Source organism: Pelophylax lessonae (assembly GCF_965119305.1).
Source record: "Pelophylax lessonae genome assembly, chromosome: 6".
In the NCBI taxonomy this organism is placed as follows: domain Eukaryota; kingdom Metazoa; phylum Chordata; class Amphibia; order Anura; family Ranidae; genus Pelophylax; species Pelophylax lessonae.
The window spans coordinates 106924547-106949489 of record NC_138773.1 but is presented as its reverse complement, the minus strand read 5'-3'; the positions used below and the strand labels follow the sequence as shown (position 1 = coordinate 106949489).

At 45.7% G+C, this 24943-nt stretch overlaps 1 protein-coding gene across 1 annotated transcript in view; it reads right to left on the bottom strand.

Annotated features, from left to right (window-relative positions):
• Positions 1-24943, bottom strand: part of EIF2AK1 (eukaryotic translation initiation factor 2 alpha kinase 1) — a 112550-nt gene that overhangs the window by 83637 nt on the left and 3970 nt on the right. The gene's annotated exons all lie outside the window — the stretch shown is intronic.

The following is a 24943-nucleotide window of genomic DNA, read 5'->3' as shown; positions in this document are numbered from 1 at the left end:
CTAATAAAGATTTAACCCACTGATCTCCCCTGACCCCCCCCCCCTGATCACCGCCGTTAACCCCTACACCCTCTGTCACATCAGCACTAATACAAACGCAATATACGGTGTTATTGTATTTTTGTATTAGTATCATTGTGATCAGAATTAGCGCAGGCGACTAAGTTTCTGTCCCAAGAAGGTTTAGGGTCCCCGCCACCCGCCCAATAAAGATTTAAGCCCCTGACCCCCCCCGATCACCCCTACACCCCCTGCCATAACACACACCGTATACAGTATATAGCATTTTGCTATATACCCGTATAAGTGTGATTTGTGGTCAGGTCTAGCGCTTGCGACCCCCCTTTTTCCACTTGAATTACTCGCCACCCCCCCTAATAAAGATTTAAGCCCCTGATCCCACCTGATCCCCCCCTGATCACCGCTAGTTAACCCCTACACCCTCTGTCACATCAGCACTAATACAAACGTAATATACTGTGTTTTTGTATATTTGTATTAGTGTCATTGTGATCAGAATTAGCGCAGGCGACTAAGTTTGTGTCCCAAGGAGGTTTAGGGTCCCCGCCACCCGCCCAATAAAGATTTAATCCCCTGATCCCCTCCTGATCACCCCTACACCCCCTGCCACAACGCACACTGTATACAGTATATAGCATTTTCTATATACCCGTATAAGTGTGACTTGTGACCAGGTTTAGCGCTTGCCACCGTTCCTTTTATCCTTAGGATACCCGCCAGTCCCTTCCAATAAAGATTTAAACCCCTGATCCCCCCCTGATCACATCCCGTTAACCCCTACACCCTCTGTCACATTAGCACTAATACACACATAATATACTGTTTTTACTGTATTTTGTATTGGTGTCATTGTGACTTGAGGTTGCGCTAGCTAGCTAGTTTCTTTCCCAAAGGAGGTTTAGGGTCCCCGCCACCCCCCCCAGATCCCCGGCGCATAGTTTAGAAGTAACCCCTTGATTGCCACGCACGCACGCACGCACGCACGCACGCACGCACGCACCTACACTTCCATTTCTAGTATAGTGTTTGAACAGATCAATATCTGATCAGAACTATACTAGCGCCCCCATAGTTTAGGGTTCCCAAAACGCGGTGTTTGCACGATCAGTACTGATTCCGGCCAGCACCTGCGTTTAACCCTTTCACCCAGGCAAGTGTAGTAATCAATAGATTACTGTCACTTGCAAAAAAACACAAGACACAAAACCGCTGTGTTAGCAGAGTCAGGCCTGATCCCTGCTAGCATTAGCAGTTTTTTTTTGTAGCGCTTGAAATAATCTTCGACAACCAGGTGCTTTTATTACCTGTGAGTCGCATCACTGTACGGGTAAATTTAGTTACCAAAATGACCAAACGTTCGTACAGGGATGAAGAGCTTATCAGTTATATGCTGACCGAGTCATCTGATAGCGAAGGGGAAGCTACAATGACCGAATTAGTGTCAGTATATGAACCTGATGACGGCAGCGGCTCCCTGACAGATAGCTCCGACGACAGATGGGTCCCTGTTAGACCCAGGCGTACCCGACCCCATTCTGAAGTTGTTGTGATGCAAGAATCGCAGGGTGCTCGTATGGAGCAGAGTGTGGGTACTAGTGCCGCTCATCCTTCTGGCGACCTGGCAAGCGCCAGCGGCCTAGTACAACCTGGACCTAGTACAACCAGCACTGCAGTAAGACCTGGTGACGTGGCGAGTCCCCTAAGTGCAGTTGAAGCTGGTGCGGTGGCTAGCACAAGTAGTGGCCCGCAGCCACCGCGTATTCGAAGACAGGCCCGTAGAGCCCATAGTGCCCTCCCTGATGCGCTGGCATTTCCTAATTGGCAACCCACTGATACTACAGCGCCAGTACTTCCCCCATTCACCGCCCAACCTGGAATCCACGTGGAGACAGCTGGTTTTACGCCCCTGAACTTTTTTGAGCTGTTCTTCGCGGAAGATCTTTACAGATCTATTGTGGATCAATCAAATTTATATGCACAACAGTTCATCGCCGCCAACCCAATTTCACCCCTTGCCAGACAATTCGGCTGGAAACCTATAACGGTTTCCGAATTTAAGATCTTTCTGGGCCTTTCCCTCCACATGGGCATAACTAAACAGAGTGAATTGCGGCTATATTGGTCCACTAGCCCAGTTCACCATATGCGCATGTACTCTGCCTCTATGTCCAGGACGAGATACGAGCAAATTCTGCGATTTATGCATTTCAGCGACAATGAACTCTGTCGTCCTCGGGGAGACCCTGCATACGATCGGCTCCACAAAATTCGGCCCCTCATAGACCACTTCAATCAGCGGTTTGCAGCCTTGTTTACCCCCGAACAAGTTGTCTGCGTTGACGAGTCCCTGATTAAATTTACTGGCCGCCTTGCTATGAAACAGTACCTCCCCAGCAAGCGTGCCAAGTACGGGGTCAAACTGTATAAATTGTGTGACAGGGCCACAGGCTATACAGTTAGTTTCCGGGTCTATGAGGGAAAAGATAGCTGTGTGGAGCCCCCCAACTGCCCAGACTACATAGGGAGCAGCGGTAAGATCGTTTGGGACTTGGTGTCACCCTTATCCGGAAAGGGGTACCATTTGTACGTGGACAACTTTTACACAAGCGTGCCACTATTTAGTCACCTTCTCGATTTACAAATTGGCGCATGTGGCACCGTGCGACCTAATCACCGGGGCTTCCCCCAACGGCTTGTAGATTCCCGTCTTAGTCGGGGGGCGAGAGCCTGCTTGAAAACGGACAAATTGCTTGCGGTGAAGTGGAAGGATACACGGGATGTTTATATTCTGTCCTCCCTTCACCCAGACACGACGATCCAAATTCCTACGGCAACTGGCGTTATGGAGAAACCCCTCTGTGTCCACGAATATAACCTTAATATGGGAGGGGTGGACCTTAACGACCAGCTTTTGGCGCCGTATTTAGTTGCCCGTAAAGCCAGACGCTGGTACAAAAAAGTGTCTGTTTACCTATACCAATTGGCTATGCTGAACGCCTTTGTCCTATACAGGGCGTCAGGACGAACTGGATCTTTCCGGGAATTCCAGGAAGAGATCATCCTTGCCTACCTGTACCCAGGAGGCATGCCTGCCCAACTTCCCCTTCCAGATGCAGTGAGCCGGCTGCATGAGAGGCATTTTTCACATGTCCTCCCGAGTACCCCTACCCAAAGATGGCCCCAAAGAAGATGTCGTGTCTGTAGCAAGCGCGGATTTAGGCGTGACACCCATTATTATTGTCCCAAATGTCCTGACCAACCTGGTCTCTGCATCGGGGAATGTTTCGAGCGCTACCATACACTAGTGGATTATTAGCGTAGGGTACAGCACGACACAGTGTAGGGCACATAAACACAGGGTCTCGAAGGATGTTGGATGTCCATCGACATTTTGAGAGACCCAAGCTGGAAGAGAAGATCGCAGAAGATCGCAGTCCCTCCCAAATCAAGAAATAAAGGAACAGTTAGAAAGAAAAATAAAAGGATCCAAAAACTGTTGTGGTGTCAGTAATTTTATATGTCCTTCTACTCCTTCCTACTATACTTTTTTCAATGTCCTTTGTTTGTTTTTTCATTCTTTTGTGACCTGTTTCTCTTGCAGGTACTTGTCGGCTACCACGCATTGATTTTATATATTCTGACACAAACCGTGTTTGCGCTCAGCATATATGGATACCTTTGCTGATAGCAGCTGTGGTGATTTTCTGATTTCAGCACTGCAGTTAAAATCCTATTTTGGTATACGTGGATAGCGCCGTGTATACCCATCATTAAATTCAGTGGGTGGTTGTTTGGGCGGTTAATGATGAAGATCCAAAAACTGTTGTTGTCAGTCATTTTATATGTCCTTCTACTCCTTCCTACTATACTTTTTTCAATGTCCTTTGTTTGTTTTTTCATTCTTTTGTGACCTGTTTCTCTTGCAGGTACTCGTCGGCTACCACGCATTGATTTTATATATTCTGACACAAACAGCGTTTGCGCTCAGCATATATGGATACCTTTGCTGATAGCAGCTGTGGTGATTTTCTGATTTCAGCACTGCAGTTAAAATCCTATTTTGGTATACGTGGATAGTGTCGTGTATACCCATCATTAAATTCAGTGGGTGGTTGTTTGGGCGGTTAATGATGAGTAATACTACGCATTATTCCTGTGCTGATTTCTGATAGGTTCTCTTTTTTTCCGTTCAGCCCACAGGCTGCATGAAAAAAAAAAAAACCTATATGCCAAACAAGGACCAGCAATGTACTGGTACGTTGCTGGACTTTGAGTGGTTATACCAGGATGATGCCTGCAGATTTAGGCATCATCTTGGTATTGTTTTTTACAGCCAGCGGTCGGCTTACACGTAAAAGCAATTCTAGCAGGTAATTGGCCGCTAGACTGCTTTTACATGCAGTGGGAGGGGCCTCCCCCCCCACCGCCGCCTTCCGCAGCCTTCCATGGTTTTTCTCTGGCTCTCCTGTCCCACCGGTTAACCCGAGAGTGCAGCCGGTGGTTCAATTATCTAACCATAGAGCTAATTGGAGATGAGAATGGCTCCAATCATCTCTATGGCCTAAGATGCCGGAGGCTACGAGCATTTTATGACTTCTGTTTCGCCAGAAATAAACAGGGCCATTGGGAAATTGGGAAAGTATTTTATCACACCAATTTTGGTGTGGTCAGATGCGTTAAGGTCAGAGGAGAGATCTAGAGTCTAAAAGACCCCAATTTTTTTAAAAAAAGAGTACCTGTCACCACAGATTGCTATCATAGGGGATATTTAAATTCACTATGATAACAATAAAAATGATTTAAAAAAAAAAAAAATTAAAGGAAAGGTGTCAAAATAACATAAAAAAGCAAAAGAAAAAAAAAAAAAATTGAGCCCCCCCCCTTACCCCCGGTGCTTGCGCGCAATGGCGCACGCAAGCGGTGGTCTAGTGTCATATGTAAACCACAATTGCAGCATGCATGTGAAATATCGCCGCGATCGCCAGATCGAGTGCAGTAATTCTTGCAGTAGACCTCCTCTGTAAGTCTAAAGTGGTAACCTGTAGAGACTTTTAAAGGTTTTCAAAAATGTACATACGTTTTTGTCGCTGCGCAGGCATGCGCAATTTTTAAAGCATGTCATGTTAGGTGTCTATGAACTCGGCATAAGATCATCTTTTAAATTTTACCAAAAAAATTGGAATTATATAGTGTATTTGTGCAATAAATTAAAAAAAATGTATTTTTTTCGCAAAAATTGCGTTTGGAAAATCTGTGCGCAAATACCGTGTGACAAAAAAATTTGCAACATCCACCATTTTATTCTATAGGGCCTCTGCTTTAAAAAAATATATAATGTTTGGGGGTTCAAAGTAATTTTCTAGTAAAAAAAAAATATTTTTTCATGTAAACAAAAAGGCACAGAAAAGGCTTGGTTTTCAAGTGGTTAGAAGAGTGGGTGATGTGTGGATAAGATTGAGCATAAAATGCCGGGACTGTTCAAACACCCCCCTAATGACCCCTTTTTGAAAAGTAGACACCCAAAGCTTTTTTCTGAGAGGCATGGTGAGTCCATGGAGTATTTTATATTTTGCCACAAGTTTCGGGAAAATTATTATTTTTTTTTTTGTTGTTTTTTTACAGAAAGTTGTCACTAAATGATATATTGCTCATGCATGCCATGGGAATATGTGAAATGACACCCCAAAATACATTCTTTTGCTTCTCCTGAGTACAGGGATACCACATGTGTGAGACTTTTTGGGAGCCTAGCTGTGTACGCGCCCCCGAAACCCAATCCACATCTTCAGGTTTTCTAATGGCGTAAATTGCTGATTTTACCCCTGACTACCTGTCACAGTTTCAGAGGCCCTGAAATTTCAAGATGGCACAAAACCCCCCCAAATGACCCCATTTTGCAAAGTAGACACTCCAAGCTACTGGCTGAGAAGTATGGTGAGTCCATGGAATAGTTTATATTTTGCCACAAGTTTCGAGGAAAAAAAAATGTTTTATTTTTTATTTTTTTACACAAAGTTGTCAGTAAATGATATATTGCTCACACAGGCCATGGGTATATGTGAAATGACACCCCAAAATACATTCTGCTGCTTCTCCTGAGTACAATGATACCCCATGTGTGAGACTTTTTGCCAGTCTAGCCGCGTACAGGACCCGGAAAACCAATGCGCACCTTTAGGCTTTCTAAGGGCGTAAATTGTTGATCTCACTCCTTACTACCTATCACACTTTTGAAGTCCATAAAAAGCCAAGATTGCACAAACCCCCCCCCAAATGACCCCATTTTGCAAAGTAGACACTCCAATCTATTTGCTGAGAGGCATGGTGAGTATTTTGCAGCTCTAATTTTTTTTGGAAAATGAAGAAAAAACAGGAAAATGCATTTTTTTTCCTCTTTTTTCAATTTCCAAAACTTTGTGACAAAAAGTGAGATCTGCAAAACACTCAACATGCCTCTCTGCAAATAGCTCAGGGTGTCTACTTTCCGAAAAGGGGTCATTTGGGGGGGGGGGGGGGGGGGTTGTGCTGTCTTGCCATTTCATGGCCTCCAAAACTGTGATAGGTAGTCAGGAGTGAAATCAACAATTTACGCCCTTGGAAAGCCTGAAGGCGATGATTGGTTTTCGGGGTCCTGTACTCGGCTAGACTGCAAAAAAGTCTCACACATGGGGTATCCCTATACTCAGGAGAAGCAGCAGAATGTATTTTGGGGTGTCAGTTCACATATACCCATGGCATGTGTGAGCAATATATCATTTACTGACAACTTTGTGTAAAAAAAAAAAAAAATAATATATATATATATATATATATATATATATATATATATATATATTTCCCGGAACTTGTGGCAAAATATAAAATATTCCATGGACTCACCATGCCTCTCAGCAAATAGCTTGGGGTGTCTACTTTCCAAAATGGGGTCATTTGGGGGGGTTTTGTGCTATCTTGGAATTTTAGGGCCTCCGAAACTGTGATAGGTAGTCAGGAGTGAAATCAACAATTTACGCCCTTGGAAAGCCTGAAAGCGGGGACTGGTTTTCGGGGACCTGTACTCGGCTAGACTGCAAAAAAGTCTCACACATGGGGTATCCCAGTGCTCAGGAGAAGCAGCAGAATGTATTTTGGGGTGTCATTTCACATATACCCATGGCATGTGTGAGCAATATTTCATTTACTGACAACTTTGTGAAAAAAAAAAAAAAAATAATATATATATATATATATATATATATATATATATATATATATTTCCCGGGACTTGTGGCAGAATATAAAATATTCCATGGACTCACCATGCCTCTCAGCAAATAGCTTGGGGTGTCTACTGGGGTCATTTGGGGGGGGGGGGGGGGTTTGTGCTATCTTGGAATTTTAGGGCCTCCGAAACTGTGACAGGTAGTGCAGAGGTGACATGCACAATTTACGCCATTAGAAAACCTGGGAGTGTCGATTGGTTTTCGCGGTCCTGTACACAGCTAGGCTCCCAAAAGGTCTCACATGGGGCATCCCCATACTCAGGAGAAGTGGCAGAATGTATTTTGGGGTGTAATTCCACATATACCCATGTCATGTGTGAGAATTTTATCTTTTAGTGACAACGTTGTGTAAAAAAAAAATAAATAAAAAAAAAAAAAAAATAGTAATATTCCCAAAACTTGTGGTAAAATATAAAATATTCCATGGACTCACCATGCCTCTTAGCAAACAGCTTGGGGTGTCTACTTTCCAAAATGGGGTCATTTGGGGGGGTTTTGTGGTATCTTGACATTTCAGAGCCTCCTAAACCGTTCGAGGTAGTGAGAAAATGCAATGAAAAATGTACGCCCTTTGAAATTCTGATGGTGGGGATTTGTTTTTGTGGTCCCGTACACAGCTAGGCTCCCAAAAAGTCCCACATATGTGGTATCCCTGTACTCAGGAGAAGCAGCAGAATATATTTTGGGGTGTAATTACACATATACCCATGGCATGTGTGAGCAATATATCATTTCAATGACAACTTTGTGTAAAGAAAAAAAAAAAAAATTTTTAGTCATTTTTCAAACACCTGTGACAAAAAAATGAAATATTCAATGAGCTCAACATGCCTCTCAGAACATTCCTTAGGATGTCTACTTTCCAAAAAGTGGTAGTTTGGGGGGGGTTTTGTACTGCCCTGCCATTTTAGCACTTCATGAAATGAGATAGGCAGTCAAAAATTAAAGCTGCGTAAATTTCTGTATTTACACCATAGTTTGTAGACGCTATAACTTTTGCGCAAACAAATAAAAATACGCTCATTGAATTTTTTTTTGTCAAAGACATGTAGCTAAATATATTTTGGCCAAAAAAAAATACATAAATTGAGTATATTGGATATTTTTTAAAAGACAAAGTTGAAAATGTCATTTTTTTGCAAAATTTTCGCTCTTTTTTTATTAATATCGCAAAAAATAAAAAGCGCAGAGGTGATCAAATACCACCAAAAGAAAGCACTGTTTGTGGGAAAAAAAGGACGTAAATTTCGTTTGGGTACCACATTGCATGACCGCACAATTGTCAGTTAAAGTCACGCAGTGCCGAGTCGTAAAATACCCCCTGGTCGGAATGGGGGTAAAATCTTCCGGGGCTTAAGTGGTTAATGCATTTTGCCATAGGTCAGATGCGTTCCATACAGAAAAAAATGCAACATGAGCGACTTCTGTTGACTGCACTGATGTGAACTAGGGCTAGGGATGCACCGAAATGAAATTCTTGGCCGAAGCCGAATAATAATAAAATGTTTGGCCGAAGGCCGAATACCGAACGCGGTGTTTGACATTTTTTCCATTTATTTTGCCAATTTTTTGTCCTCTCTCTTGTCCTCTCGTGTCTCTCTCTCTCTCTCTCGTCCTCTCATCTCTCTCTCTCTCTCTCTCCCTAAATGTTACTGTAGGGAATGGGATTCAGTGCACACTGAAGCCTTGTACCATAGGGTTAATGTTAGTGACACTGTAGGGATTGGGAAGGATGCTGGGAATGGAAATCAGGAAGCATGCAGGCAGCCTTGTAAATTTTAATTGCAGATACAGGGCACTGGGCAGGTCAGGGTTAATGTGGTAACATCAATTACTCAGTGACAGTCAGTCAGTGTCAGTGTGGACTCCATCAGATTATACAGTCTCTCATAGTGGTGGTAGTAGGAGGCTGGAGGTGGACTAGTAGTAGCCTGGAAAGGAGCACAGCCGCATACATACATTACTCACTCGTGCACTGCAGCCCACCCCACACATTCAGTGAGTCTTACTCTCCTCCCTAGTTTTTTCAATGGCACATTCAGGAAGCCAATCACGCCGTGAGTAGCGGCACAGCGGAACCAATCAGGTGTGCAGGCATGCGTGATTGGTTCGCTGTGCAGCTAATCACGGCGTGATTGGCTTCCTGAATGTGCCATTGAAAAAACTAGGGAGGAGAGTAAGACTCACTGAATGTGTGGGGCGGGCTGCAGTGCACGAGTGAGTAATGTATGTATGCTCACCGCTGGAGTGTCCCGGCTTCACGGAAGTCTGTGAGTCCTCCTGTCCTCCTCCGAGTCCCTTCGCCCTGCCTATGTAAATATCGTGACCTCGGCGATATGAATATCGCCTACGGCCACAGAACGATAGTCGATATCATATCGACTATCGTTCAGCCCTATTATTCGGCACAAAATTATTCGGCCTTTTGACTTATTCGGCCGAACACCGAAAGTGCTATTTTTTCTATTTTCGGCTGAATAATGTTCGGCCGCCGAACATTCGGTGCATCCCTAACTAGGGCCTTTTGTTTATCATGCAGAATAAAACGCACTGGACTGCATCTGGTGTGAACCAGCAAGAAAGTTGTTGTATTGAAGCAGAAACATGCCAGACTGTAGTAACAAACCTGTCAATCCTTTTAAATGCTCAAATGTTCTAAGATCAGACTCTAAAAGATCCCTGCTATTACATTTTCTAGCCAAAAATGCCTCAAAAAAGGTGCACCTCTCTGTCGCAGGTTTTACCATTTTAAAAATGGCTTAATGTAATGTACTACCATATTAAAGTGGTTTTACATTTGTTTTTTTTAAAATAACAAACATATCTATACTTACCTGTTTTGTGCAGTGGTTTTGCACAAAGTAGCCCCAATCCTCCTCTTCTGGGGTTACGTGCCGGCGCTCAAGGCTCCTTCTCTTCATCGGGTACCCCCATGGAAAGCCACTTTCCCCATGCGGGCCCTGACCCCCCCACCCCATCACAGGATTTGATTGACAGCAGCGGCAGCCAATGGTGAAAATGTAAGACTTTACAATCACTGTAAGTCCTACCCACCTACGATCCACTTCCTCAGTGCCTCAACGCTTAGGAACAGCTCCCTCTCTCTCTCAATGGACTTGCAAATGGATAGGCCATAGCCGAGAATTGAAGGAAGTTGCGCTATGAAGCCACACACTAGTAGATCAAAAATTCATAAGAAAATCTGCACAAAAATTCTCAGCACATTTGACAGCTTGACAAACATTGTATAAAAGTATTTTTAAAGTAATCTTTGCTTTTAGAATTCAGTTTTGAATTTAATCTACTTTAGTGAATTGAAGCCACATGCACTGTTAAAAATGTGTTAGATTGACAAAAAGTTTCCATCTTGCGCCAAAAGAAATGCTGATTTGACTCCACTAATTATTCTAAAATCTAGAAACATTCGTAAAACGACTTAACTTATTCTCTCTGGAGAAGAGATGCTTGAGAGGAGATATGAGAGCAATTAATGATGGGGTCAGGTGTGTTCGGATTGTACCCGCCAGGAAGCCATCACTGCACACCGCCAATCATAGGCAGCATGCTTCGGGGTGGGCAATGCCTCACTGCCTATGATTGGCGGTGTGCAGAGACAGCTTCCTGGCAGGTACAATCCGAACAAGCCTGAGCCCATCCCCAATAGCAATATACAAAAATCTCAATGGTGATCCCAGCATAGGTAGGAAGCTATTCAGTCTCAGTGAGTGAGAAGACACAAGGCCACACAATGAGTTTGGAGGAGAAGCAGTTTAACTATAAGCTGTGTAGGGAGGGCTTTCAATGTCAGGGCGATAAGGATGTGGAACTCGCTTTCACAATCGGTGGTGTCAGCAGGAAGTATTGATCATCCTGGACGTGCATCTTAGTCCACACATTATACAGGGATATGCGAAACGATTTTTGACATGAACACACACACCTTCACAAGTTGAAATGAATGAAGTAGTGTCTTTTTTTCAACCATACCAACTATGAAACTATTATTGTATAACTAAAGCTGGCAGTAGAATAAAGATTACCAAAGATGAACAGCACTCCTAAAGTCATTCTAAAATCCCCAGCTTTATTTCATCAATTTGCAAGCATCACCTAATGCATACAGACACCAAGCTCCTTTCAGATTTTGCATTTCAAGCCACCAGGTCTTTATCAAAGCCATCACATTGGAACAGAGAGCAGGAAAAAGAATTCCAAAAAAGTTTATTAGACCAAAGAAAAGACAATCAAAAAAGGGGGTTCAAGTAACAATAGAGCCGTACAGTCCACTTTTGTTTTGCACCCCCATTTCCCTGTCCCCGGTTTTATGAGCAAGAGCATGTATATAAAAGTTAGGCAAACCATTGAAACTTCCTGTATAAATCCTTCACTTAGAACCCACATACAGGCCCCATGCACACATGCAAAAAAAAACCCCCATCACTTTTGGAGGCAATTTTTTTTTTCATCTTTTTATGCCTCTGAACACTTACCCTATGTCAAACAAAAAAGTAAGACGAATGCACCAGCCTAGTGCAGTGCCATTAATTAGAATGGAAAACACAGACAATTATACTCACAAAGCCAGATGAGTATAGGGCACATACCTAGAACCAGAAGAAGACTCCAAACGTAACCTCCTTTAGATCAGCACAAACGACACTCAACGAAAAAGGTGACTTGTGATGTGTTTTGAGGGTACACCTTCTTCCTTTCCCAAAAACACATCAGTGTCTGCTCTGCAATGGGCGTCATTAGTGCCTATCTAGAGCTACAATTCAGGCTACAGTTCACATTCTTGTTATGTGCCCTTCACTCATCTGGCTTTGTGAGAATAATTGTTTTACTTTCTAATAAATGGTACCATTGGTAATGCACTAGGCTTGTGTGCCCTTCTTGTTCTTTAAGGATTTATACCTGGGAATAAATACAAAATGGATCTTGTCACTCTTGCATTTGAAGATGAAGCCTGGAGGATGGATTACACTAACCCTATCAGTGCAATACTGGAAGTATGCAATTTGACTAATCTGGACAATTTCTGGATTTATAGAGTTATAACAATTTATTTAGACTGCTTTGGAATAGTAGACATGTATGATAAAGTAGGATAACTTCTTTTATTAACCAGAGATGTGCAAGGCATACAACCTTGACAGACAGTATATTTTAGTATAAGTGCAGCAAGAGCTTAAGAAGCATGTCCTGTGGGGAATGTTTGAAATGTTTGTTAGAATAGGTCTGTCGCATTAACCACTTTACCACCGGAGGATTTTGCTGTCTTACGTCCAGGCCACTTTTTGCGATTCAGCGCTGTGCGACTTTAACTGACAATTGCGCGGTTGTGCGATGCCGTACCCAAACGAAATTTATGTCCTTTTTTTCCCACAAACAGAGCTTTCTTTTGGTGGTATTTGATCACCTGTGCGCTTTTTACTTTTTGCGCTATAAACAAAAAAAGAGCGTTTATTTTGAAAAAAATAACAATATTTTTAACATTTTTTTATATGAAATTCCCCCCCAAAAAAATTTAAAAATCTAATTTTTTTAAAATTTTTGGCCAATTTGTTTTCCTCTACATATGTTTGGTAAAAAAAAAAAAATCACAATAAGTGTATTTTGATTGGTTTGCGCAAAAGTTATCGCGTTTACTAACTACGGGAAAGATTTTTGGTGGTTTTTTTTTTTTTAACGCGTAATGGCGGCGATCTGCGATTTTTTTTGCGGGACTGCGATATTGCGGCGGACAGATCGGACCCTTGACTGACATTTTTGACACTTTTTGGGTTACCAGTGACATTACTGCAGTAATCAGTGCTATATATATGCACTGTTACTGTAAAAATGACACTGGGAGGGAAGGGGTTAATTTTATTGGAGAGGGAGGGGTTAATGTATGCCTGGTGCTTACTGATGTGTGGGGGGGGGGGAGGTGACTGAGTGACAGAAGGACCGATCGGATGTTCAGCTATGCTCACTCCGATCTGTCAGTCCCTGTCACTTAGGAGATCCGCCCGCTCTGTTTACACAGGCGGGCGGATCTCCTCACTCGATTTCCCGACGATCGGGGCAGAGCAGCGGCAAGCGCCGCTGCTCCTCCGCTGGGCCGACTCCCGCTGTGACTGAAAACAGCGGGAGCGCGCCTACAGGGGGAGGAATCCAGCGACGTAGGTCTACGTCGCTGGACGGGAACGAGCCACTGTGCCGCAGTAGCAGCACAGTGGCTGGGGGTAAAGTGGTTAAATATATATATAGGCAATGTAGTTTTGGACAGAGTTCAAATATTTATATTCATATACAGTACTAGGATAGACATCTCTGCTTTCTTTGGGTCGATTTTTGCTTTAACCACTTACCGCATACTAACGTAGGTCTACGTCAGTAAACTTTGCGGTAGTGTACCGGGATGATGCCTCTAGCTAGAGGCATCATTCCGGTACCGTGGTTTGAAGCCGACGGTTGGCTTTCCGTCGGTACTGACCGATGCGGCTCGGGAGCCGCTCGATCGGTACCCGGGGGGGCGGGAGGGGACGTCCCCCCCCCCTCCCGCCGCCTTCCGTGGCTTTGCTCGGGGCTCCCGTCCCACCGGGAGCCCCGAGCACCCAGCCGGCGCGTCCGCCGGCTGGATGGAGTCCCGATGAATGCCGGAAACAGCATCGATCGGGGCTCCGTTGACGTAACCCGGAGGCGGCGTCCATGACGTCACTTCCGGGTTACTGTGCCGCAAAAGGCGGCAAATTTGAAAATCGGCTGTATGCAAAAACGCCGTTTTTGGCATTTTGCATACAGGGAAGTGTAGTGGAGGGGTCTAGGGTCTTTTAGACCCTCGATCCCTCCATAAAGTGTACCTGTCACGACATATTGCTGTCACAAGGGATGTTTACATTGCTTGTGACAGCAATAAAAGTGATCAGATTTTTTTTTTTTTTTTAAAACTGTAATAAAGTTAAAAAAATAAATAAAATAAATGGGGAAAAAAAAAAAAAATTTAGCCGCCCCCGTCACCGTTAGCTCGCGCACAAAAAAAAACGTATACGCAAGTCGAGCCGCAAATGAAATCGCTGTTCAAACCACACATGTGAGGTATCGCCGCGATCGCCAGAGTGTGAGCAATAATTTAAAAAAAAGAGCTACACTCTACCTCTAAACTGGTAACCGTTAAATAAATTTAAAGCGTCGCAGATTGAGATCTCTATTGACCGTAGTTTGTCGACATCCCACGGGGGGGGCGCAATTTTAAACCGTAACATGTTGGGTATCTATTTACTCGGCGTGACATGTTCTTTCACAATATACAAAAAAAATGGGCTAACTTTACTGTTTAGTATTTTTTAAATGCAGTGAAATGTGATTTTTCAAAATTTTTCCAAAAAAATGGCGCTTTATAGACCGCTGCGCAAATACCGCGTGACAAAAATGATTGCAATGACCGACATTTTATTCTCCAGAGTCTTTTCTAAAATAATATATATAATGTTTGGGGGTTCTAAGTTGTTTTCTAGGAAAAAATACTGATTTTAACTTGTGAACAAAATGTGTCAAAAATAGGCTCGGTCCTTAAGTGGTTAAAGAAAAAAAATTATATATATTATATAAATAAATAAAAAATGAAAACATGGAACTGAAAGCAAATAAAAAAAGCCATCTCAAACACTGCTTATAGGTTTTAGTTTATTGGCAGCAGGGAACTGGGCCCAAGAATACCCTTGACTCTCACTCTACAACCTTTACATGATGCAATGTCTTGTAACTGTTTAGTAAAGTAAAGAGCAATACATGAAGTGGGCACACAATCTTCTTGTAGAATTGGTTTTATAAGCTTTCTGGCACAAAATGTTGCTTTAGGTGTGGTTTATTAAACTAAACATTTTCTCTCACAAGGATGTCCTTTTAACTAGCCCTGGGGGAGTAACCATCAAGCTATACTATACAGATAGTGGTTATCTGCACCCTGCATGCCATGTCAGTCAGGGCTGGTGCTAGACTATTTTACGCCCTAGGCAAGACCAGCTACTTGCGCCTCCCCCCCCCCCCCCCCCCAAAAAAAAAAAAAAAGGGAAAGGGTTAAAAACTCCTCTATGTAATACCCAGTGACCCTCCCTGATCTGATGGTTCCTCCATGTTATGCTGTCATACCCAGTGACCCCCATATTCCTTCATGTCCCTCTATGTCACAACCAGGGACCCTGATGTTTTTCCATGTCACATCCTGGGACCCCGATATTCCTCAATGTCATGCTGTCATACCCAATGACCCCAATGTTCCTCTATGTCACACCAGTGGCCCCTGATGTTCCTCCATGTCATACTCGGAGAGACCCTGATGTTTTTACATGTCACACCTGGGGACATCGGGTCCGCCGGTCACACGCGCGGGGGGGGGGGGTCCGTGACCGCGCGGGGGCGCGCGCTCGCTCCCTAGACCCTCCCAGGCTAGTGACGTTTATATACGTCACTTTGCCTGTGAGGGGCTGACCGCCGCAGTATATTTACTTGCGGCGGTCGGCAAGTGGTTAAGTGGGGTACAAGAAAAGTAAGAAAATTGGGAGAAAACGATTGTCTGATTTTCCTCGTTATTTCACAGCAAGCCGGAACCAAGGAAATAATGTATTTTTCCCATTGTTTGTTTTTTCTGACCATGCAAAATCTTTTCTTTCTGATTTTTACATACAAAAACGGAACGAAAATTTTTCGTTCTGGTCCCATACAAGAAAAAATTTGGAGTTTGTCCATTGGGAAATTTTCGTTCTGAAGATCGGAATCGGCAGTCGAAAGTTGTGTACACACTATCAGAAAGTCGGGCAATCATTCCTTGGATTAAAACGTTTGCCTGATTTCCTTCTAGTGTGTACAAACCTTTACTATAAGCCGCAATAGCCGCTAGCAATATACACTCCGTGTTCTCCCGGCCAGGAAGCCCCCCCCCTGGAGAACACAATAGCTCAGCGGGAGGGATTACTCTTTAAACCATGACTGTATTAATGGGGGAATTGAGAAATTGGTAGCAGGGAAGAAAATTGCTCCATCTTTGGCCGGCTTAAAGTTGTGTTCCAGCTGGGGGGGAAAAAAAAATTCAAATACTGTAGCTGCTGACTTTTAATATAAAGACACTTACCTGTCCAGGGAGCCCATGATGTCAGCACCCCTTTCGGACCAAGTGCTGCCGCCGCCATTTGTTCTAAGGGAAATCGGCAGTGAAGCCTTTTGATTTCACAGCCGGTTCCCTACTGCGCGTTTTAATTGGCTTGGCAGTGGGGGAAGGAGGGGGGGCCGAACTTCCGAGGGACAGTGCCGTCTCCCGGAAGTGGGAAAGGATACCTGTCAAAAAAGGTAACCGTTCCCCCCTCCGGTACACAATTTGGCACCATTCGGGGGGGGGGGGGGGAACTGGGAAGGCTTCATTTACACTTGTGGTGCCATCTGGAAGTGTACCGTTCTAAGAGGGCAGTTGACTGGCATGTCGCCTTCTGGACACCTGTTTTACCTACTGAAAGACCTCTATGCAGTGCTGCAGTTGCGTACAATAGATGTTAGCTTCAGTTCAGTGCAGATGCGGCACGGTCTCGTTTATTTGCATGTGCTGCGTTTGCGGCATTAAATCCTGCTAAACATGACATGTGGTATAATTTTTTTCACATCTGTGAAGAAAAGTAGGGATGAACCGAATATTCGGCGGCCGAACATTATTCGGCCGAAAATAGAGAAAATGGCACTTTCGGTGTTCGGCTGAATAATTCAAAAGGCCGAATAATTTTGAGCCGAACAATGTCTCACCTTCCTCATTGCGGCTCGCGGTCCTCTATTATGATCTATGTAAAAAATGTCCTCTGCAGTAAGTAACCCTCTGATAATGTATGCAATGATCCTCTGTAGCTTCCGCCCTGACCGCTCACCTTCCTCATTGCGGCTCCCTTCTCACACGCCGCTGGTGTCCTGTCCGGCCGCGAGTAGGGGGTGTGACGTCACGCGCACGTCCCGCCCCCTGCTCCTGACTGGCGGCTCCTTCACACTAGGTCCACGCCCCGCCCCCCTGTTCGCGGCTTTTGGCTCTGGCTGCAGTTGAGGTATGTGATGTGGAGCTGAGCACATTTGGGGGAGAAGAATACGGTAGCTGGCAGCTGCACAAGCATTAGTGTGCAGACTGCCATATGTTGTTGCCACTTGCCATGCTAATTATATTAGAGTGCCCTATAAAGTGCCCCTTGACATAAAATGTGGCCATCAGCGTGCCCCTTATTTTATGCTAAGGGACATGCTGATGAGCATATTTTATGTTAAGGGGCACTCTGATGAGCATATTTTATGTTAAGGGGCACTCTGATGGGCATATTTTATGTTAAAGGGCACGCTAATGGGCATATTTTATGTTAAAAAATTCGAAACACCGCGTTCGGTATTCGGCCAAGCATTTCATTATTATTCGGCTTCGGCCAAGAATTTCATTTCGGTGCATCCCTAAAGAAAAGCAAAGCAAGGAATGTTTATCACCCTCCTCCAGCCACCATGTTATGTTAAACTGGTTTGACTTGAAGTCTGAACAAAGCACATTTCTAGATTTTTTTTGCCTCTCCCCAAAGCACTAAAGCGGTTCATTTACTAAAACCGGGGAGTGCAAAATTGATGCAGCACTGCAGAGAAACAAATCAGCTTTTTTTTTTTTTTTTTTTGTCAAAGCTTAACCACTTGCCCACAGTGCACTTTCACCCCCTTCCTGCCCAGGCCAATTTTCAGCTTTCAGCGCTCTCACGCTTTGAATGACAATTGTGCGGTCATGCTACACTGTACCCATATGAAATTTTTATAATTTCTTTCACACAAATAGAGCTTTCTTTTGGTGGTATTTTATCACCTCTGGGTTTTTTTATTTCTTACAAAAAGTTTTCTTATTTTCTGTGAGTACATTTTAAAAAATAAATAGATTTTTCTCCTTCACTGATGAGCGCTGATGAGGCTGCACTTATGGGCACTGATGAGGAGGTACTAACATGCCGCACTGATGAGCACTGATAGGTGGCACTGCTGGGCACTGAGAGGTGGCACTGCTGGGCACTGAGAGGTGGCACTGATGAGCGGCACCATCAGTGCCCACACTCAGTGCCCATAGATGAGCAGGCACTGACTGGCAGCACTATGGGCACTGATGGTGGGCAGTTATGGCATTTTATTTCCCTCTTGTGTAATCAGGGCACTGGTGATCAGTGCCCTGATTACATTTCTCTGTGTCCCCTATGAGGAGGAGCCGCTGTTCGGCTCTCTGCTTCCTCACATGCAGTCTCTGTGTGAGCCGGAAGGAGAGCTGGCAATAAGAGATGATCTCATAGGTTTACATTTGAGATCATCTCTCATTGGATGTTCCGATCGCGTGGCAAATGGCCGCTGTGATTGGCCATTCACCACGATCTGTGATTGGCTGTGTCCAAGGGACACGGCCGACACAGATTTTCCCCGATGCGAGCGCGCGGGGAGCCTGTTACTGGGAGGCCGTTTAAAGACGGCCTCCTGGAAATTAGAGCCCGTGCTGAAGCCGTCTTTCGGCTATAGCGCGGGCAGGAACTGGTTAAATAAACTAAAGTTAGAAGCTGATTGGCTACCATGCACAGCTGCCCCAGATTTTGAACTCTCCAGTTTTAGTAAATCAACCCCTAAGCCCTGATTCACACTGGAGCGGACGTGGGACTCTCGTGGGATGGTTGGCCCCCCAGGTTCCCCTCCTTCCCAATTGGGTCTCCCCTCCCCCCAGCTTGGTGGTCTCTGTAGCCCCCATCTGCTCATCCCAACCCCCCCCCCCCCTCCGGGATGGACACACCTTTTTGGAGATACATATACACAACGTTCGACCTGCGCCAGTGAAAGAGTCAAGTACATTCGATCTTATACAAAAAGTTTCAACTGTGGCTGTAGGTAGTCTTTTTAGGAGGTATGCAGGATAGTTCAATCCCTGGGGTTAGCGGAGATGGATGGTGGAGGTGGCTGCAGGCTTCATACAGAGCTAGAGGGACTCTGCAACAGACAAAAAAGGGGTAGGAGAAGAAAAGCAGCGCCACCTCAGTGTAGATTAAAAGGGGAACACCCGCCACAGTGTACTTCCCTAACATACCAACAGTGTTGTAGATGAACCATCACCATTTGCTGATCAACTATTTCCTCTGTGTTAGTTACTACGTTGTTTTTATGTAATAAATAACCTTTTAATCTACACTGAGGTGGCGCTGCTTTTCTTCTCCTACACCTTTTTGGAGGTGAATGGGGTTCGACACAGGCGATGGGGAGCGTGCCACCGGCGCCGAAAAAAGAAAACGCTCCTTAAAGGGGGATGGGAAAGGTGGGGCACCTGTCTGGGCCCCCCTCAGTGTTGGGACCTGTTTTACAGCCATTGGAAGCCCCCCCCCCCCCCCCGGAATCCATGGGAGCCAAGCAGAGCCACCATTTTCTTATAGCCTGTTTACCTACTGAGCGGCGGCCATGTTTGTGTGACCTCGGTGACCATTTTCCTATAGTTTCCCATTAAAATAAGCGGCGGCCACGTTTTTGAAGCTCAGATGGGTGGCGATTTGAGTGATGGGGGGTCCTCGGCCTCTAGTACTAATAGCCAGACATGTCTTTTACTGATCGCTGTGCAGAAGCCTACTGTGACCTACCCGGTGTTGGCGAGTGCCTAGGTCTCCCTCTTCCACTTGCGGCTATACAGCAGTAGTGCAGTGCTGTGCCTTGTGGTGTGGACAGCGCGGTGGGGTGTCCCTTACAGTGGATTTTTACACTGAAACATGTTTCACCACCTGATCCACTCTCCAAGGATGCGGGGCCCTCCGGGGCCCCACAACCGGCTGCACTGACAGCGGTCCTGGAGTCCTGTCCAAAGTGGATTTGGTCCTGGACAAACGGGCTAGCAAAAAGTGTCCCCCGCCTTTACCCGATTCCTCTGTCTCTTCAGTTCCAGGGTCTGAATCGGCCTCCAAGGATGCCAGTTACCCTTCGGGGTCTGTGTCCATGCCCCCCAGCATGCCCATAGTAAGTACAATTCCTCTGTTCCTCTAGTCGCGCATAAAAAGGCGCTAGCGGATACACTGATTGTATCGGTGCAGGAAACCTTATATTTGGAAGATGCGACTGATGCAGCATCAGAGGCGCGGGTCACCTTTGGCACCCACAAGTCCTCCAAAGCAGCAAGGGTGTTCCCCTTTCCCGTCTTCTTTTGATGATATTGTCTCAAAACAGTGGGGGACCCCAAAATGCACAGTTGCAATCCCTAAGCGTTTGGCAAAGTGATACCCTTATGAGGAGTCCTTCCTTAAAAAGGACAGTACCTGCTGCAGTGGACTCTCCGGTTTCCAGGTTGAATAAAGCCACGGTAACACTGGTAGAAGAGTCTCTGGTTTTCTCTGATCCGGCTGGTAGGGGGGGGGTCAGAGGCCTTGACCAGCCATATGTTCACTGTGGCTGGGTCGGCGCTTAGGCCGGTGTTTACCTACCATCACCCTGGCATCACATGCTATGACTGAATGGGCTAAAGTTTTACGCTGGGACCTAAAAGGAGAAGCATCTCCCTACTGAGTTTTTGGAGCTGGCGGATCAATTGGTCCAAGTGCTACAGCTCGTTTGACGCCTCTTTGGATACCGCTCCCTTGATTTCCAGACTGCCTGGCTCTGCAGTGGTCCTGCAACGCATAACCGGGCTGAAATGCTCGTCCGTGGACCAGGCTTCTAAGAAGGCCTTGTCCGATCTTCCATTTGTGGCAGATTGCCCGTTTGGAGCTTCCCTGGATGACATAATCAAAGACCTCACAGGGTGAAAAAAAAGGAGTACTCTTCTTCCTCAGGCTTCCAAGAGTAAGGAGTCCCGTCGCAGATGGGGACCCTCCTTTTCCGTTCACAAGCAGCCTTTTTGTTCCTCAGGATCTCAGGACAAGGGATCAAAACCCCTTAGGGCCTCCTATGGAAGTTCCAAGAAGTCTTGGTCAGACAAACTTAGAGCGGGATCTGCCAGGCCTGCAGACAAAACCTCCTCCACATAAAAGGGGCGCCCTCGCCCTTATCAGGGATGGGAGGGGGGGGGAGGGGAATGCCTTCGCTGTTTTTAAGACCCGTGGACCTTCCTAATTCAGGACAAGTGGGTCCACGAAGTCCTTCGATCCGGCTACAAGATTGAGTTTTGATCATTCCCACTGGCAACCTGCACTTATCCCCAGATCTCCTACAGGATCTCTAGAAGGTAGTGCAAGATTTGTTATCTCAAGGAGTGATTGTCCCGGTTCCGATGTCGGAATGCTTTCAAGGTTTCTATTCAAACCTCTTTACGGTTCTCAGGAAGGAGGGCAAGATGCATCCAATTCTGGACCTCAATGTACTGCACTGCTTTGTGCCGGTACAGAATTTTCTGGCGTTCCCTTTTGGTCTTGTCTCCTTATCCTCGGGTCTTCACAAAAGTGTTGGCCCCGGTTCTAGCATTACTGCGTCAGCGGGGGATCGCGATCCTGGTGTACCTGGATAATCTTTTGCGGGCAGAGTCTTCAACTTCCCTGTTAGCCAGCTTGGAGATCATTCTGCAAATGCTGAGGGAGTTTGGTTGGATTCTGAATCTCCAGAAGTCGGCTCTGGTTCGGTCCATGAGCTTGAAAAATCTAGGACTGACTCAGCCTCGGCCAGAGTGTTTCTCTCTTGCACAACTTCAGAAGTTGCGGGAGGAGATTCGGCTTCTGCTGTCCAGCAGACGGTCATCTGTTCGGACTTGCATGCGAGTGATGGGCCTGATGGTGTCTACCTTTGAGGCGGTTCAGTTTGCACAGTTTCACACAAGATCTCTACAAAAGGAGATTCTGGTGAACAAGGATTCTTAGTCTCTGGACAATCTGATCATGTTGAGCCAGAGAACCAGGAGGGTCCCTGGTTTGGTGGCTTCGCTATCTGGCACTTCTTCAGGGAAAAATTCTCTCTTTCCCTTTATCGGACGGCTATCACCACGGATGCCAGCCTATCCCCGTGGGGAGGCATCCTTGGCACAGATTGTGCTCAAGGGGTCTGGACTCTGGAGGAGTCCAGGCTACCAATCAATGTACTGGAGCTCCGTGCGATCAGGCTTTGACTGGATCATTGGACAGTTTAATTGGACAATGCCATGGCCGGGGCCAATGTCAATCACCAAGCGGGCACGAGAAACATTCCAGCGGCTCGGGATGTAGCCGGCATTCTAAAGGTGGGCAGAACGGTTTGTTACAGCCCTCTCTGTTGTACACATTCCTGGGGTGGAAAACTGACAGGCGGACTATCTCAGTCGACAGGTGTTGGACCAGGGAGAATGGTCACTTCATCCGGAGGTGTTCAATCAGTTGAGGCCTCTCGCCTTAAAACAGGAAAGTTCAGAGGTTTGCGGCACGGTCTCGGGACCTTTTAGCTGACGCCATGGACGCCCTGGTGGTTCCCTGGAGTCATGATCATCTGATATACACCGTTTCTCCTCTCAAGCTTCTGCCGAGACTCCTGCGCAGGAACAAGGCAGCAGGGATTCCGGTCATCCTAGTGGCTCCAGACTGGCCTCGCCGGTCTTTGTACACAGATCTGGTATGGCTGGTCGCCGATGTTCCTTGGAGACTCCCTTTCAGGGAAGTACTGCTGTCTCAAGGACAGATCTTCCATCCTGCTTTACAGTGGCTGGCTGTTGAAAGCCAGGTGCTGAAGGATAGAGGGTTGTCTGATTCAGTGATTCCTACGCTTTTAAAATCTAGAAAGTCAACTTCCAGGAAGATTTACCATCGTACTTGGAAGACGTACCTTGCATGGTGGGAGTCTCTTGGGGGTTCACTCTTGCTCCTTTTTGGTGACTCCAGTGGGGGGGAGGGGGGGTGCGGTCGAGCAACATTTAGCTTTGAGTACCATCAAGGGCCAGGCCTTGGCGATTTTCTTTCAATGTCCGTTGGCCTCACACTCCTTGGTGCGTACCAGGGAGTGACACACTTTGCTCCTCGGTACGGTCTCCATTGCCGCCATGGGACCTCAATTTGGTGTTGTCAGTTCTTCAGCAATCTCCCTTTGAAAATATTTGGGGGATTCCCCTGCTTACGTTGTCCCAGAGGGTAGCCTTTTTGGTGGCTATTACTTTGGCACACAGGGTGTCTGAGCTGCAGGCGCTGTCTTGCCATTCACCTTATCTAGTTGTTTACAGGGATAATGTGGTTCTTCGACCATGTCCGTCGTTCCTTCCGAAGGTCGTCTCCGAATTTCATCTGAATGAAGACATTGTGTTGCCTTCCCTGTGTCCTAAGCCTAAACATCCTAAGGAAGTTGTCTTGCATTCCCTGGATGTGGTTCAGGCAATCAGGTTCGGGTTTTCCTGGCAGCTACAGAGTAATTTAGGAAATCAGACTCCCTATTTGTCCTCATGGTCGGATTGACCTTGCAAGAGACTGGCTGCTTCTGCTGCGACCATTTCCAGATGGATCAGGCAGACTGTGGTTCAGGCTTACTCTATTAAGGGTCAGGTTCCTCCTTTACCTGTCAGGGTGCATTCTACTTGGGCGCCTAGTGCCTCCTGGGCCTTCCGTCATCAGGCATCAATGGTGCAAGTTTACAAGGCGGCCACCTGGTCGTCTGTGCACACATTCACATAAAGTGGATTTGTTGGCATCTGCGGATGCTTCCTTTGGCCGAAAAGTTTTGCAGGCTGCTGTTTAGAGGTTTGTCCTCTTTGAGGGTGTTTATTCAGGCGAGCTCCATGTTACCTGGTTAGCTATGTTTAGCCTTTGGGAAGTTGTTTTTTTCTGCTGTTCCCACCTCTCATGTTTGGCACTGCTTTGGGATGTCGCCAATGGTCATGAAGATGAGGAGCTCTGTCCGTCGATGAACGAAAGAGAAAATCGGATTTTTGACTTGCCGTAAAAATCCATTACTCTGATGTTCATTGATGGACACAGTACCCCCTCCTCTTGGAGTTGGGTTTTTACAAAACTGAATACATATAGCAGGAAGTGGGAGTATACCCCCAGGAACTGCCCCAATAGGCATGCTCAAGCTTTTCTCTGCCTAGTGTCCTACTCCTGTAGGGGGCAGCATAACCCTATGGTCATGAAGATGAGGAGTTGTGTCAGTCAATGAACATGGAGAGAAATGGATTTTGCGGCAAGTCAAAAATCCCATTATTTTTGGTGCCCTCCACCAACTAGTGTAAACAAGGCCTTTTAGTACCATTACCAAGTAGTTATAAGGCTTGGACTAAAAATTTCTACAGAACATTCTATATTCTGACTTATATTTCCAATGCTCCTTAAAGCTGAACTCTGGGCATTTTCTTTCCTGTAGAGTTGCGCTGTGCTTGCACTGCAGGGGTTAACTGATTGTTTTATTCTAGCCACTTGCCGACTGCCTAACTGTAAGGCTACGTTCACATCTTGGCGTTGCTAATACAGGCGTTTTTATGGGCGTTTTTAGATTGAATAGAGACCAATGGAAAACGCCTGTAATCTGCCCAAAAAGAAGCTCATGTACTTTTCTTGAGCGTTGGGCGTTTTGCTCACTACGTCAAAACGTTTAGATGTGAACAGGGGCCATTGAAATGAATAGGATTTGTCTTGTTGGGCGTTTTGAGAGCTGATCCTAGAGCAGAAAAATGCCCCCAAAACGCCTACATGTGAACGGAGCCTAAATGTAAATCATTAATTTGACATTAATATATT